This window comes from Nicotiana tabacum, chromosome 8 (assembly GCF_000715075.1).
Source record: "Nicotiana tabacum cultivar K326 chromosome 8, ASM71507v2, whole genome shotgun sequence".
In the NCBI taxonomy this organism is placed as follows: domain Eukaryota; kingdom Viridiplantae; phylum Streptophyta; class Magnoliopsida; order Solanales; family Solanaceae; genus Nicotiana; species Nicotiana tabacum.
The window spans coordinates 9,371,390-9,388,257 of record NC_134087.1 but is presented as its reverse complement, the minus strand read 5'-3'; the positions used below and the strand labels follow the sequence as shown (position 1 = coordinate 9,388,257).

Genomic DNA, 16,868 nt, shown 5'->3' with positions numbered 1-16,868 from the left:
GAATAATTGTTATATTTGGCTTTATTATCTGATCTTTATTACATGTTTGGGCATAAACGTGCTAAATATTGTCTTTTACCGCTTTGATATTATCTGAACTGTATATAAACTGTGCCGAAACCCTTCTCTTCTTACCTCCGGGGAGGAGCTTGTTGGTCAAGACTCCCTATTCTGTTAGTGTCATACCCTGAAATAAGAAAGAGGCCGGACAAGTTACAAAGCCGGACGATCTCGCGGGTCCTCGGTACGTAGCCCCCTCCTCGACTCGAGTTGTCCGCTCGGGTACATAGTCTAGAACATATACCCAGGATGAACCTAGTATAACAAAACCTCATGCCGGATCCCTAGTAGGAAAGCTTATTTGCATCATGTTGCATTTGACATAGGGGACTCAACACAGGGGTTGGGTCCGTCTAGGACAAGCAACCCGAAATGAAAAGACCATCCTGCTGCATCCCGTTTGTTTTGCGCATTTATTTGCTTCAGATCTGCATGCTGACCGGTTTCTGAAATAAAAAAAAATTAAAGAAGAAAAGAAAATAGCAGTGTAGGGAGATAACTACTTATTTTTAGAAAAATAAAACCAATGTCCAAGTAGTGTCAAAACCTCGCCGAAATTTTCTTAAAAAAAATGAAAACAAAATTTGTCTTTCAGTTTGATTTATTAAAAAAAAAACATAAATACAAAAAAAAATATTTCCTTTTAATCACTCTCAAAATCCAAAAAAGTATTTGTTTAAAAATTAAAAAAAAAAAGAAAATTCAAAATTCAAAAAATATATTGTTCCATTTGTAGTATCTCTTTAAAAGATTTTCGAAATTTCAAAAAAAAAAGAGTGAAAAGAAGTTTAAAATTCAAAATATTTCCTTAGTCTTCGTCTCTTTTCAAAAAAAATATATATAAAAATCCAGAAAATAGTTTTCCTCCTTTTCTTTAAAAGATTTTATTCAAAAAAAAAGGGATTTAGTTTGTTTCCCCTATTTCTGATCAGCCCGAACTACGCCGGTTTGATTCTCACAGGGTGCGAGATACGTAGGCAACCCTCATCGGGTCCAACCTCCCCTTTTCAAAATAGCCAAAATGTTAGAATTTTAATTTCGTCATGAATGAGTCGGGTAATGCCGTTGGTCAGGATAGCCGAATGTTCCCGAAGGGGACGCCGGAAGGCTGACTTTGCACAAACGGCCATTATTGGTCATTTTTATTTTTCTGACCAAATTGCCCAATGGCCTTAGGATCCTCGTCCCCGAGGCTCTGTGAGGCCGTGTTCCCCATGATTGGTTCATTACTAAAAAAAGAGTCATAAATAAATCAAGTGATTGTTTTGTCAGAAATAGCCAAATGTTCCCGAAAGGGACGGCGGAAGGCTGATTTTGCATAAACGGCCACTTTCGGTCATCTTTTAGAGTTTTTGATCGGTTGACCCTCACAGCCTTAAAATCTTCATCCCCGAAGTGCTGAAAGGCCGTGTTCGAAAATCGGATCTTCTTTTAAAAAAAATATATAGTCAAAACATTTTGAGTCAAATCATTTTTTGCTTAAAGCCATCTTAATAAATGTGCAGGATGAGCACAATGCAAAATGAACACTTTTCAATAATGACTAAAATCCCTGTCAAGTTACGGCTATGGTGGAATGATCTAGGTGCTGAAGGGCAAGATGAGGTCAAGAAATATCTGAAAGGTCTCACGGGTTTATTAGAAATCCAGCCTCGGGGAGATATCATAAGAGCTTTAGTCACCTACTGGGACCTAGCGCACAATGTTTTCAACTTCTCCGATTTTGAACTCACCCCGACTCTGGAGGAAATGGCTGGGTACATCGAAAATGCTGAACTTCCATTAAGGCAAAAATACCTGGTTGCCCCAAGAGCTGTCATAGTGCATCGATTTCTAGACTCACTAAAAATACCCAGGACGGTCCATAACCCAGATTTGGCCGCCGGTTTTTGTAATCCATGCTTCATATACGACAGGTATGGTCATGTAGGAGGATTCAATAATCCGACTAACAAGCTATGCAGCAAAGGTAGTCGTCAAAAGTGGGATGAGCACAGACGGGTGGCTTTCATGATAACATTTTTGGGTCTTCTGGTATTTCCAAGGAAGGACGGAAATATTGATCTGAAAATATCCGGGGTCGTCAGTACTTTGCTCACTCAGAATGAAAGTACGCTCGCGCCTATGTTGGTATCTGATATCTTTCGAGCTCTCACAGCCTGCAAAGCCGGGGGGAACTTCTTCGAAGGGTGTAACTTGCTGCTACAAATATGGATGACTGAACATCTCTGCCATCGTTCCGAACTTTTGGGCCATGGTTCCTCAAAGAAAACTTGCATAGAAAAGTTTTACACGAGAACAAAGGAGGTCAGTCTGCCCAAAGGAGTTATGGCGTGGACTTCATTCTTTCAGACTCTCACTGTTAGCCAAATACAGTGGACACTGGGATGGTTGCCTATTGATGAGGTCATGTATATGCCGGCAGCGAGAACTCACTTTCTACTGATGGGACTTAAGAGCATTCAACCTTACGCGCCCTGCCGAGTCTTGAGACAACTCGGGAGATGCTAGATAGTGCCACACGAGGAAGATCTTAGTGCTCAAACAATTGAGATTAGCCCTGACGGATAATTTCCTGAAGCAAAAATCCGCCAGATCTGGAATGAATGTCAATATTTGAAAGCGGATACTTGTGTGCAGGATTAGGCCAAAAGTGAAATGGCGCCAGGTTACCTTGCGTGGTACAGAAGAGAACTTGAACACGAAAGGCCGGCTAAAAGACCCCACATCCTGAATTTTGCCAAGTCGTTGCAAAAGCAGTGGGATTGGTTAGCAAAAAAAAGAGGCTATCGTGCCGAAATCAGCAAATTGAAGCAACAAATTGAAAGTCGGAAATATGAGCACAATGTGCAAGTTGCTACTAATCTGGGAGAAAAGAACAGGTTGACTCAGGAAAACGAGATGTTCACGGCCCAGATCAAACAGATGAGGATAGACGCTGATAACCAGCAAAGGAGCCGGTCAGATGAACGATTGATAAAAGGTTTAAGGATGGAAATTGGGGAGTGCCGGAGTGAGTCAGAAAATCTTGAAAATACCATAGCAGGACTCGAAGCACACTGGGCAAAAAGGACAGAAAAGCATAACCGGTACCTGCAGCAGTTGAAAAGGGATCACGAGCAAACCATTGCCAATCTGAAAGGAAAGATGGACAGAGCGTTTGAGCAAACCCGAACCCTTGGAGCTGAAAATAGACATTGCCACACGCTCTTAGCCCAAATGGAAGTTGAAATTCAGCAGTGGAAAAATCAATGCCTCCAGGATTCTCGGATTATGACAGCCCGTAATGATCAAATAGAGCGCCTACTCAAAGAAAAGAGGCAAACCAGGGATAAGATTAAGACCATTACCCATGCCATCATCAGAAGGTGTCTACGATGTGAAAACATGACCAGCATTACCGTTCTATCGGCAGTGATGATTTATGTCAAGTAGACCATGCATGAGCTGGAACAACTTGAAAGGGACCTCACACCTAAGACCGCGGCGAGGCCGAACGATGCCCCCCGGGCGCCAATTCTCGAAACCTTAATGAATTCATAGGTCGAGTCTGTATTTTTCATCTTAGCATCTTCTGTCCGTCTTTTCGCATCAGGGTGTATTAGTTTGTTGAGTCTGTACTTATTTCAAGGCTTGTTATTTTCCCTTTTTTTCAAAAAATGTTAGTTTGTAATAGATTGTTTCAATAATAAAATGTGTGCTTCTTTTACACTCGTCTGTGTTGAACTACGTAATGATCTGATTCACGCGGCATCGTGATACGTAGGCAATCCTCATCGGATCCGGTCACATTTTTAACTGCAAATAATGAAAAATAATAATAATAGGAAATAAAAAAAAATATATAAAAAATAAAAAAATAATAAAAATAAAAATAAAAAATAATAAAATAATAAAACATGATAAATAAAGGGAAGCCTAAAGAGAAGCCGGAATGACGCATGTCTTCGTTGCAAACATGTAGAAATTCACTTAACTGTATAGGTGCATCACGCCCCAACGTGAGATTACCTATCTGTTATTTGTTTCAAACTAACCGTTTGCTTGCTGCTAAGTTCCAGGTTTTTAGAAAAGGTGGTTTGGTTTGGTGGAGGTCTGGCCTCACATTCATACTTCACGAGGTCGAAAGGAAGTGTTCAGTTGCCCGTCGTTAAGTCGAGAGGGAGTATCCACACTTACTTCACAAGATCAAAGGGAAGTATAGAGATGTCTTCAGAAATTCCTTTGCCGACAATTCCTGTCTCCGAGGAGAGTTCAATCTCGGCCGTCCCGACTCCCGAGTCAGCAACTGCTGAGGAAAATAGAATCCTGAGGCTCCGCATGTTGGAAATATTGGATGATTGGAATAACGGGAAAGAGCCACCGAGTGTAATCCTTGGGTTCCCTGAGTTGTTCTCCAGGACAAGTGGGACTTCCAACGTCCCCATAAGCTATCCAACTACCCCATTCGGGTACCCGGCCATTTCAGCCCACTCTGCTGGATCACCCTCTGATTTTTATCCCCGGATATCAACAACAGATGTAGCTACGAACATATTCACTGCACCGCTCTGTCCAATCGTGGCACAACCCGCTACACACAAGCCGAATTTTGACTCGTCCTCATTCACATTTCAAGCACCATCCTTCTCACTGGAACCAACTCGGTTCACCACCAGCACTCATCCTCAACAACCTCAATACGAGTTTGCACCTAGGCAAGATCAAAACCCCAAAGCTTCTGAACAAGATGAGATGGCAAAAAGGATGAGGAGCCTCGAGCAGAGTTTGAAAAACATGCAAGGTTTAAGCGGGCAGAAGAGTGTTTCCTTTACCGATCTATGTATGTTCCCTCACGTGCACCTACCCGTGGGTTTCAAAACACCAAAGTTTGAAAAGTATGACGGGCACGGCGACCCCATTGCTCATCTCAAGAAGTATTGCAACCAATTGCGGGAAGCCGGCGGCAAAGAAGAATTGTTGATGGCATACTTCGGGGAAAGTCTGGTAGGAATAGCCTCAGAGTGGTATATGGACCAAGACATATCTCGATGGTATATATGGGATGATCTCACCAGAGATTTTGTGAGACAATTTCAGTATAATATTGACATCGCACCGGACAGAAATTCTCTGTCAAACTTGAAGAAGAAACCCTCGGAAAGTTTCAGAGAATATGCTATTAAATGGCGCGAGCAGGCATCAAGTGTAAAACCTCCCATGGACGAGATAAAAATGGTCACTACTTTCCCCAAGGCTCAAGAATCAGACTATTTCCAGAATATGATGTCAGCCATGGGAAAGCCTTTCGCGGAAGCAATCAAGATCGGGGAGATGGTAGAGCATGGTTTGAAAACGGGTAGAATCTTAAGTCAGGCAGCCATAAGGGCAACCTCCCAAGCCGTCCAAAGCGGGTCCGGAGGAATGGAAAGAGGAAAGAAAAAGGAAGAAACGTCCATGGCAGCATCAGAAGCAAGGGAATATCGTAATCCCAGGCCCCGTTTTCCAGAAAGAACCCCACAACATTACTACCCCCACCAAAATGTGACCTATGCTCCTCAACCCTACATGGTCATGATTACCCAACCCTATGTCCATCCACCATAGCAAGCCAATCGAGGCCAAGCTCCACCTCCTAGAAATCAACCTCCTTACCGGAACCACTATAATCCATAGCCACCTCAAAATAACTTCCGCCCTCAGGAACCACCTAGAAGACAGACTTTCACACCCATCGGCGAACCATATTCTACCTTATTCCCAAAGCTAGTCCAGATGGGTTTCCTGCAGCCAATCCCTCAGACAAGGCACAATCCGGTATCACCTGCTTACAAAGCCGGTGTTAGGTGTGCTTATCATTCGGGAGCAGAAGGGCACGATACAAATGATTGTTGGAATTTGAGAAGGGTGGTTGAGAACTTAATAGAGCAGGGGAAGATAGTACTGAGGGACGAGGAGGTCCCAAATGTGACTAACAATCCGTTGCCCGCTCACAATAACGGGCCGTTGATTGGAATGATTTGTGAGGACAAAGAGTTTGATCCTGCCTTAAAAGCTATAATCGCCATCGTCGATGCAGGGAAAAAGCCTAAAACTGCCCCGAAGCTAGAGAAAGGGGAAAAGAAGACTAGTACTGTCAAGGTTGAGCTCGAAGAGAAGGTCGAGACAAAGACAGTAACGATGGTGCCTGCGAGGAATGAAGTTCTTTACGTTCCACGAGGTCGAACAGAGAAGCCGCAGAGATTCGAAGTCAAAAGGGCAAAACCAATGTACGTACCAAAAGGGGCCTATGTGGTCTGGGGGACGATTCAACCACCTCAGCTGAATGAGCTAGTGGTTATCGGACACGTACCACAGAAGCCAATGACAGACCCGTCCGCAGTACCGTGGAACTACCAAAGAACATTGGTTACGTACAAAGGCAGAGAAGTCACGGGGGAACTTCCGGAGAATACTTTCATTGGAAGATATTCAAACACTCAAGAGTTAAACAACGCCACACGGAAACGCTTCCCACCCAAGAAGCCTGTAAGCATTGAAGAAGCGGAAGTTTTCTTCCAAAAGATGAAAATGCCCGACTACGAAGTTGTGGATCAGTTACACAAGTGCCCCGAGCAAGTATCTATGCTATCTCTGCTGATGAGGTCGGCCGAACATCAAAAGATCTTGCTCAAAACCCTGAACGAAGCATATATACCGGCTGAGACTTCAGTTGAACAACTGGAACGAATGACGGAAAGGTTCTTCGCAGTTAATCAGGTTTCTTTCAGCAAGAACGACTTACCTCCAGAGGGAGCGGCTCACAACAAAGCTTTACATCTGACAGTTAAGTGCGAAGACTACTACGTCAAGCGGGTAATGTTGGATGGGGGTTCAGGTGTTGATATTTGTCCGCTCTCCACGCTGCAGAGAATGGAAATTGGGACTGGAAGAATTCGCCCCAATAATGTCTGCGTAAGGGCTTTTGATGGCGTCAAGAGGGACACCCTCGGGGAAATAGACTTGATGTTGACTATAGGACCGGTGGAGTTCGAAATAACTTTCCAGGTGCTCGATATGGATACGTCTTACAATTTTCTCCTCGGCAGACCTTGGATTCATGCGGCAGGGGCTGTACCTTCCACTCTTCACCAAATGGTGAAGTTTGAATACGAAGATCGGGAAATTGTGGTCCACGGAGAAGACGAACAGTCTATTTATCAGGACCCATCCATACCATATCTTGAAGCAAGGGAAGGGAGCGAGCACACGGTTTATCAGGCTTTCGAGGTTGTGCTAGCGGAGCAGTATGAAGAAGGAAGACCTTGCCCCCAACCTTTCCTGTCCAACGCCTCAATCATGGTGGCTAAAGAAATGATCCGACATGGATTCAGGCCAGGGAAAGGGCTTGGACGAACGCTGCAAGGAATAATGGAACCCATCACCTTGCCTTCCACCAAGAAACTTTTTGGGATAGGTTTTCAACCCACTCCAAAAGATGAAGAGTGGGCAAGCAAGAGGAAAAATGAGGGTTGGAAGCTGCCTCGAACATTGCCAAATTTATACGAGACTTTTGTCGGACCGAAATACACCGAAGAAGAAGACGACGAGGTTTTCACGGCCGAAGAAATCAAGGAAATATGTGGGGCAATGAGAGGAATGCTCTACGAAGCTCACATGGTTCAACCGGGAGAAGGCACAAGCACCGCTGAAATGCTATATGTGGGGCCAAATGCCAAGCTTCAGAATTGGGAGGCCACGTCATTCCCAACTAGGCAGGAGTCCGGGTAGACCTGTCCTGCCACCTTTCCTGCATCACGAGTTATCCTAGGATGTAACTCGGATGTTTTTCCTTAGTTTCTTGTTTTGAATTCCTGAATTAATAAACCTTGTTATCCTACCAATTCCAAGGAATAAAATCAGTATTTCCTCCTTTTTCTTTTATTCTGATTTTTGCTATTTTTCCTTTATTTTTTCCTTTCAGTTATAATAAAGCGGCTTTAAATAATATGACATGCTTGTGGAATTCACGCCCAGATCACAACGAACTGTTTAATTGTGAAATAATGAACCAAGAACCGGAATATGACGAAGAAGAGGCTTTTAGGGAAATAAATCGAGAATTGGAACACTTTGAGAATAAACTTAAGCTGAATCTGAATGACACGGAACCGGTTAATTTGGGAACTCCTGAGGAAATCTGAGAGGCCAAAATAAGCATTCACACGGACGAGAAAACGCGAGACGCGATAATTCGACTCCTTTTTGAATTTAAAGATATGTTTGCTTGGTCATATGATGACATGCCAGGATTAGGTGTTGATCTAGTGGTGCATAAATTGTCAATTCACCCTGATTGTCCTCTAGTTCAACAAAAGCAGAGAAAGTTCAAAACTGATGTCAGTGATAAGATTAAAGAAGAAATCACCAAGCAGTTAAAAACATGAGTAATTCGGGTAGTCCAGTACACCACGTGGTTGGCGAATGTAGTTCCAGTGCCGAAAAAGATGGAAAGACTCGGGTGTGTGTGGATTATCGAGATTTGAACAGGGCGAGTCCCAAAGACAATTTCCCATTACCCAACATCCACATCCTTGTTGATAATTGTGCCAAACATGAAATACAGTCCTTCGTAGATTGTTACGCTGGATATCATCAGGTGTTGATGGATGAAGAAGACGCCGAGAAAACTGCCTTCACTACACCTTGGGGTACTTACTGTTATCGGGTTATGCCATTCGGTCTGAAGAATGCTGGGACAACTTACATGAGAGCCATGAATGCCATTTTTCATGACATGATGCATCAAGAGATAGAGGTGTATGTGGACGACGTGATAGTCAAGTCCAAGACTCAGGACGATCATATCCAAGACTTGAGGAAATTCTTCGAGAGACTAAGAAAGTATGACTTGAAGCTAAACCCGGCTAAATGCGCCTTCGGAGTCCCATCAGGCAAGCTTTTGGGTTTCATAGTGAGCAGGAGAGGTATCGAGTTAGATCCAACAAAGATAAAATCTATCCGAGATCTACCTCCTCCAAGAACGAAGAAAGACGTGATGAGTCTATTGGGCAGGTTAAACTATATCAGTCGTTTCATTGCCCAGCTAACTAGCACATGTGAGCCCATATTCAAGCTATTAAGGAAGGATGCATCAATCAAATGGATGGTTGAGTGTCAAGAAGCTTTCGACAAGATCAAAGAATATCCTTCGAATCCTCCAGTTTTGGTCACGCCAAAGCCAGAGAGACCCCTGTTCTTGTATCTGACAGTCTTGGAAAATTCTTTCGGTTGTGTCCTCGGGCAACACGACATAACTAGAAAGAAAGAGCAGGCGATCTATTACTTGAGCAAGAAATTCACCAGCTATGAGGCCAAGTACACTTTGTTGGAAAGAACGTGTTGTGCTTTGACATGGGTCGCTCAAAAATTGAGACATTATCTCCAAGCTCACACTACTTACCTCATAAGCAGGTTGGATCCTTTAAAGTACATATTTCAGAAACCAATGCCTACTGGAAGACTGGCCAAATGGCAAATCTTGCTTACTGAATTTGACATAGTCTATGTCACCCGCACGACAATAAAAGCCCAGGCGTTAGCGGATCATTTGGCTGAAAACCCGGTTGATGAGGAATACCAACCATTGAGTACTTATTTTCCAGATGAAGAAATAAACACCATAGAAGTAGTCTCGGAAAACGCTCATGTTTGGAAGATGTTCTTTGATGGGGCCGTAAACGACAAAGGTGTAGGAATTGGGGCAATCTTGATCTCACCCTCTGGTCAGCACTATCCTGCTACAGCTAGACTGCGCTTCTTTTGCACGAACAATACAGCTGAATATGAAGCCTGCATCATGGGCATGCATATGGCGATCGATCAGGATGTTGAAGATTTATTGATTATGGGGGACTCTGACCTGATTATCCGGCAAGCCCAAGGTGAATGGGAAACTCGGGATGTCAAGCTTATCCCTTACCGACAGCACGTGGAGGATCTAGGCAAGCGATTCAAATCAATAGAGTTCAGGTATATCCCGCGTTGTCACAACGAACTAGCGGATGCACTTGCCACCTTAGTTTTAATGTTACCCTACCCAGGCAACGCCCACATCGATCCCTTGGAAATCCAAATCAGGGAAAGACACAGTTACTGTAATGTAGTCGAGGCAGGATAAAGTACCCAGCCATGGTACCATGATATCAAGAGGTTCTTGAAGACACAAAAATACCCCGAACATGCTACTGGAGATCAAAAGAGAACTTTAGGCGGCATGCGGGCGGTTTCTTTTTGAGCGGCGAGGTATTGTATAAAAGGACCCCGGACCTCAATTTATTAAGATGTGTTGACGCCGAGGAGGCAGGAAGAATCATGCATGAAGTACACGCAGGAGTATGCGGGCCCCACATGAATGGGTATGTTTTGGCAAAGAAAATCCTTCGAGCGGGTTATTACTGGATGACCATGGAAAAGGACTATTTTAGCTTCGTTCGAAAGTGTCATCAGTGTCAGGTGCACGACGATCTGATTCATGCGCCTCCCACGGAACTGCATCCTATGTCTGCACCTTGGCCATTTGTTGCTTGGGGCATGGACGTAATTGGCCCGATTGAGCCGAAAGCTTCAAATGGGCACAGGTTCATATTGGTCGCCATCGACTACTTCACAAAATGGGTAGAAGCTGTCACTCTTAAATCAGTCACTAAGAAGGATGTGGTGGATTTTGTACATTCAAATCTTATCTGTTGTTTCGGTATTCCTGCAACTATCATCATAGATAATGCGGCAAACCTGAATAGTCACTTGATGGGGGATGTATGCGAACAGTTCAAAATAACGCATAGGAACTCCACTCTTTATCGACCCAAGGCCAATGGCGCTATTGAAGCAGCAAACAAGAACATCAAGAAGATTTTGAGGAAGACGATCTAGAGTTCCCGACAATGGCATGAACAATTACCCTTTGCATTGCTGGGATATCGCACTACAGTGCGCACGTTAGTAGGGGCAACCCCTTACTTGTTGGTTTATGGGACCGAGGCTGTGATACCAGCAGAGGTGGAAATTCCTTCGCTCTGCACCATTGTCGAAGCAGAAATTGAAGATAGCGAGTGGGTTAAGACTCGATTGGAGCAGCTGACTTTGATTGATGAGAAACGAATGGTTGCGGTTTGTCACGGGCAGTTGTACCAACAAAGAATGTCCCGTGCTTACAACAAGAAAGTACGACCTAGGAATTTTGAAGTGGGTCAACTGGTATTAAGGCGCATTCTGCCACATCACCAGGAAGCGAAAGGAAACTTTGCTCCTATATGGAAAGGCCCGTACATCATCAGGAAGATACTGCCAAGAGGAGCGTTGAATCTAGGTGATATTGAAGGAAATGATCCTGAAACAACAGTTAATGCGGATGCAGTTAAAAGGTACTATGTTTGAGTTTACTTCAGTGGTCTTGGCACGTTTGAGATGATGAATGTTTTATTCCCACTACCCAAACACTATCAACTCTCTCTACAACCCCTTTTGAGTCGGTTACATTTCTTTGGCTACCTTGTAAAAAAAATTGATTGGGCCTGAACTACGTCTGACTTGATTCTGAAAGGATACGTAGGCAGCCTCTCTCTGGGGTTCAGTCACACCAAAAATAAAATCCAATTTACCCTGAAGTTGAAACTGGGGCACACCAAATGGTTCAGAAGTTGTAATTTCATCCACAATTCTTTTACCAAGTACAAGTCCTTCGGATCAATTGCCAAAGGTAGGGGAAGCCAAGAGATATCATGATTGGAGGCTGGTACATTCAAAATTGAGAGAAATAAAACGAGAGAGTCTTGTCGGTGAAAACCTTCGGGCACCGTGAGGCGACGGGAGTAGAGAAATCGAAAATGAGATAGCTTGTTTAGTAAAAACTCGCAAAGAGTGCTATCAAGCGACAACAAGGAGAGAAATGAGAGAGGTCGACTAGCGAAAACCCGAAAAGGGCGCTGTTGGCCGAAAAGATGATTCCACCTCAGAAAGTTTTGGCAAGGTTCCACTGGTTTGGAAACATAGATCCGTTTTGGTTCACGAGGAAATGCAAGTTCGTGAAGGTCGGGCATCCAGTCGAAAAAGCATGTCATGTCAATTTAAAGTCAGCATATTGCCTCAGATAAGTCTTTCTTGTCCCAAAAGGGACACTCCTTTTTTAAAAGTTCATTTTCTCCGCTTTTTGTTTTACCTTTCTTTGAATCCCTTTCATTTCAACCCCAAATTCCAAATGTGCTGGAAAGAATAGGTGGAAGGACCGGTTTCACGGAGCTTCGTTTAGTAAGAAGTAAATACCCTGCTTCAGTGGTATGTCTGTCCAGTCCCGATTGATCATGATGTTGATTGCTTTCGAAGTAAAGCCACACACATACACATACACACAAAAAAAGAAAAAAAAACCGGCAAATCCCCACAGGGTCTCCCTTTGTACAAATCCCCGCAGGGTCTCCCTTTGTAAAAATCCACACAGAGTCTCCCCTTGTAAAAATCCCCCAAAGAGTCTGCCCCAGCAAATCCCCAACGAGTCTGCCTTGTAAAAATCCCCACAGAGTCTCCCCAATAAAAATCCCCACTGAGTCTGCCTCGGTAAAAATTCCCGAGCAGAATGGGATGGAAGAACTAAAGCCTTACACGGGTGAATCATCGCAAAATCCGGGAATGCGAGTCTGATCAGTTTTAAAGGCGATCGCTTGTGAAACCAATCAATGGCAGAGTTTCTCAACAGGAATAAGGACGGGACTGAGCAATTGGAACAATCAAGGCCACCGAACCAACCACCGTTTTCAAACTGACAATTGTTCTTTGTTTAAGAAATTGAAACAGGTACGATCCAAAGCAACCGTGCAAGAAGCAGGTGCCGCCCAAAAGGAAAAGAAATACGTGAATGCAAGAAACAGCTTTGCAATAAGGAATCAACCCAAAAGGGAAATTTCCCCAAAATTCTCTCCTGCATTTTACTAAACAAAAAAATAATAATAAAATAATAATAAAATAATAAAAAAAGAGAAGTAAGAAGAAAACTCAAAAAAGAGGGTTAGTTAGAATCCCCAACATTTCCTTTTAGCCAGCATTAGGGCTCCAATCCCTGAGTTGAGCAATTTTCCCTTTAAGCCAGCATTAGGGCTCCAATCCCTGAGTTGAGCATTCTTCCTTTAGCCAGCATTAGGGCTCCAATCTCTGAGTTGAGCAATTTACTTTTAGCCAACATTAGGGCTCCAATCCCTGAGTTGAGCGTTCTTCCTGTTAGCCAGCATTAGGGCTCCAATCCCTGAGTTGTGTGTTTTTCTTTTAGCCGACATTAGGGCTTCAATCCCTGAGTTGAGTGATTTTTCCTTTAAGCCAGCATTAGGGCTCCAATCCCTGAGTTGAGCAACTTTCCTTTAGCCAACATTAGGGCTCCAATCCCTGAGTTGAGCATTTTTCCTTTAGCCAGCATTAGGGCTCCAATCCCTGAGTTGAGCAACTTTCCTTTAGCCAACATTAGGGCTCCAATCCCTGAGTTGAGCGTTTTTCCTTTAGCCGACATTAGGGTTCCAATCCCTGAGTTGAGCGTTTTTTCTTTAGCCAGCATTAGGGCTCCAATCTCTGAGTTGAGCATTTTTCCTTTAGCCGACATTAGGGCTCCAATCCCTGAGTTGAGCGTTTTTCCTTTAGTCAGCATTAGGGCTCCAATCCCTGAGTTGAGCGTTTTTCTTGTTAGCCGACATTAGGGCTCCAATTCCTGGGTTGAGGGTTTTTCCATTTAGCCAGCATTAGGGCTCCAATCCCTAAGTTGAACAGTTTTTCCATTTAGCCAGCATTAGGGCTCCAATCCCTGAGTTTAGCGTTTTTCCATTTAGCCAACATTAGGGCTCCAATCCTTGAGTTGAGCATTTTTCTTTTAGCCAATATTAGGGCTCGAATCCTTGAGTTGAGCAATTTTCTGTAAGCCAGCATTAGGGCTCCAATCCTTGAGTTGAGTAGTTTTCCGTTTAGCCGACATTAGGGCTCCAATCCCTGAGTTGAGCATTTTTCTTTTAGCAGACATTAGGGCTCCAATCCCTGAGTTGAGCATTTTTCTTTTAGCCGACATTAGGGCTCCAATCCCTGAGTTGAACATTTTTCCCTTTAGGCCAGCATTAGGGCTCCAATCCCTAAGTTGAGCATTCTTCATTTAGCCAGCATTAGGGCTCCAATCTCTGAGTTGAGCAATTTGCTTTTAGCCGACACTAGAGCTCCAATCCCTGAGTTGAGCGTTCTTCCTGTTAGCCAGTATTAAGGCTCCAATCCCTGAGTTGCGCGTTTTTCTTTTAGCCGACATTAGGGCTCCAATCCCTAAGTTGAGTGATTTTTCCTTTAGCCAGCATTAGGGCTCCAATCCCTGAGTTGACCAGTTTATTTTTAGCAAACGTTAGGGCTCCAATCCCTGAGTTGCGCCTTTTAGACTAGAGTTTTCCAATTCCTTCATCAGTTCTGTAAATTTTCATGACAATTAACTCACGAAATTTTCCTAGTGAAACTGGGGCAGAAAATTTCGTTCGTTTGTTTTGTTGTCTCAGCAGATCTGACCTCGAGGCACAGAGATCGAGACGACCTATGGGATGAGTCTCAATCTAGAATAAAGAAAAGAAGAAAAGAACAAAAAGCAGATGTTCCCAAATATTGGAACAAACAAGGGGCAGGTCGCTCAAAAGTTGATCAAATCCCCGAGCTCCGCCAATCCTGTTTCATTCAATACTGCAGAAATAAACAAGTGCCTACAACTTGCGAGCATCAAGATCTGGATCGAAGTCTACAAGCACAATCAGCTAAGACCCAAGATCAAGTTGCAAAAGAATTATATATAGGAATCTTGTAACTAGCGGTTGACAGGCATAAGTAGTTAGTTCAGTTTTCAATTTCCTTTGGTTGTAATAAGGAGGTCGGTAAAGCAGTAGTGGCAACAGCAACAGCAGTAACAGCAAGCATTGCAATCCCATGGTAGTCCCAGCTACCAAAGTTTCCCGAACTACATTGACCTGATTCCTGTTTAGCCCAAGATATGTAGGAAATCTTTAAAGCAAAGATTCCGTCAAATCTTTCAAAAATGTGCTTCACACGGAGTAGTCCAACGGGCAAAAATCGCTCATATCCGCTCACTTTATCTTTGCACGAAAACCTCGCATGTTTTCGGGCAAAGAGGGGCAGCTGTGAGCACGTGATTTTTGTTTACACGACAATTACTCCAAAAGAAAATCGAAAAATAAAATAAATGGTTTTGTTGTACAATTTTTTGGGAATTTACGTGGCATTTTTGGTTGTTATTTGTAGTTTTGTCTGTGATTGTTTAGTTTTGTCAAATAAAAATACAAAAAATATATGTCGCGTGTAAGTTTAGGATATCGTTCTACTATTAGGAATTAATCAAACCATAATTTAGTTTTAAAAGGAAAAATCACAAAAAAAACATATGCATCTTTTATTCTAGTTGTTGTCATTGAGTGATTTTATTTTTAATTAAATGTTTAATGTGTGTGATAATTGTTTTTATGTATTAATTAATATTTGTATAGCTTTATTTTTGATTTTTTTCAAATTAGTTGGGAATTTTGTTTAAATTAGAAGTTAAAAAAAAGGAAAAGAAAGGAGTTTAAATTGAAGAAACCCGGGTTTGGGCTCAAATTTGAGGCCAAGGACCAGGCCCAATTCATTTCATGACCCAGTCCGGTTCCCTGGTCTCTATGGCCTTTAAGGCTTATCGGATCTGGACCGTTGATCAAACATATCTAACGGTCCAATTTAACTCCCATTTTAAAACCAAATGACGCCGTATAGGATGTTCAATCGAAGCCGTCCATGTTGTTCAATCCTACGGTCCCCAACACACCTCATTAGCCCGACCCATTCCCGTCAAAAACCGACCCAGTCCCCTAGGACCAAACGTCGTCGTTCCCCCCTAAATGAAAGATCTTGTCCGTCAACCACACTTCATCCAACGGTCAGGATCAAACCACCCATCCGATATATAAATCTAAAGCCTACCCCAGCCCCCTAAGCCAGACCCCCCTCCCTCTCTTCGTCTCCCTCACCAAACCCAAACCCCTTAGAACCCTAGCCCCCCCCCCCTTTCCCCTCACCGTAAACCCGGCGGCAACAACGCTGGTGACCCCCATACTAACACCCCTAGTATATCTCGACCCCCTGAACACAGATCCACAAGCCACGGGTCTCGAATCTTCCCCCACCACCTCGAATCTTCGTTTGAAGATTCGAGCCGGACCCCAACCCATGCCAAGCCCCCCCCAAATCCATACCAGGTGTCCCCTGACCTCCCTCGTGACCAAACCAAGTTTGGTTTGGTCCGAATCTAACCAGAAAACCCCGAATCCCAAATCTGCCCTAAGAACCCTAGAAATCCAGAATCCGAGGTTTTGTCCGTTTAAAAGAGAAGGTTGGAGTCTAATAGACTTTAATCGAAGTGTTCTCAGTTGATAACACTTCAATTAAAGTCCGTTCAACCCCAAAAGAGGTTCGATTCAAAATCCGAGACATGGTCATCTGATTTTTAACCCTTTAAGGTATTTCTTCTTCTTTTCTTTGTTAATTCCATGTTGTTTGTTTTGTTAATGTTTGTTCGTATGTTTGAATGTCAATTTGATCTATTTCCAATTGTGTCAACTATTCTATCCATCTCACCCAGATCTTTATTCGATCAAATTTGTTTCTATGTGTTTATTACGTATAATTACAGTTTGTGTAATCGAGTCGAATAAGTTCTGTTAATCAGTTAAGTTTTCCATAAATCCCCGTGCCTGTCAACATGAAATCATATTCTGGTCTTGTTCAAGTTTTGGTTATCTGCT

The 16,868-nt window shown here is 43.2% G+C and overlaps 1 pseudogene; it reads left to right on the top strand.

Annotated features, from left to right (window-relative positions):
• The first annotated feature begins 2,985 nt into the window (after positions 1-2,985).
• Positions 2,986-16,868, top strand: part of LOC142162963 (uncharacterized) — a 39,623-nt pseudogene continuing 25,740 nt past the window's right edge.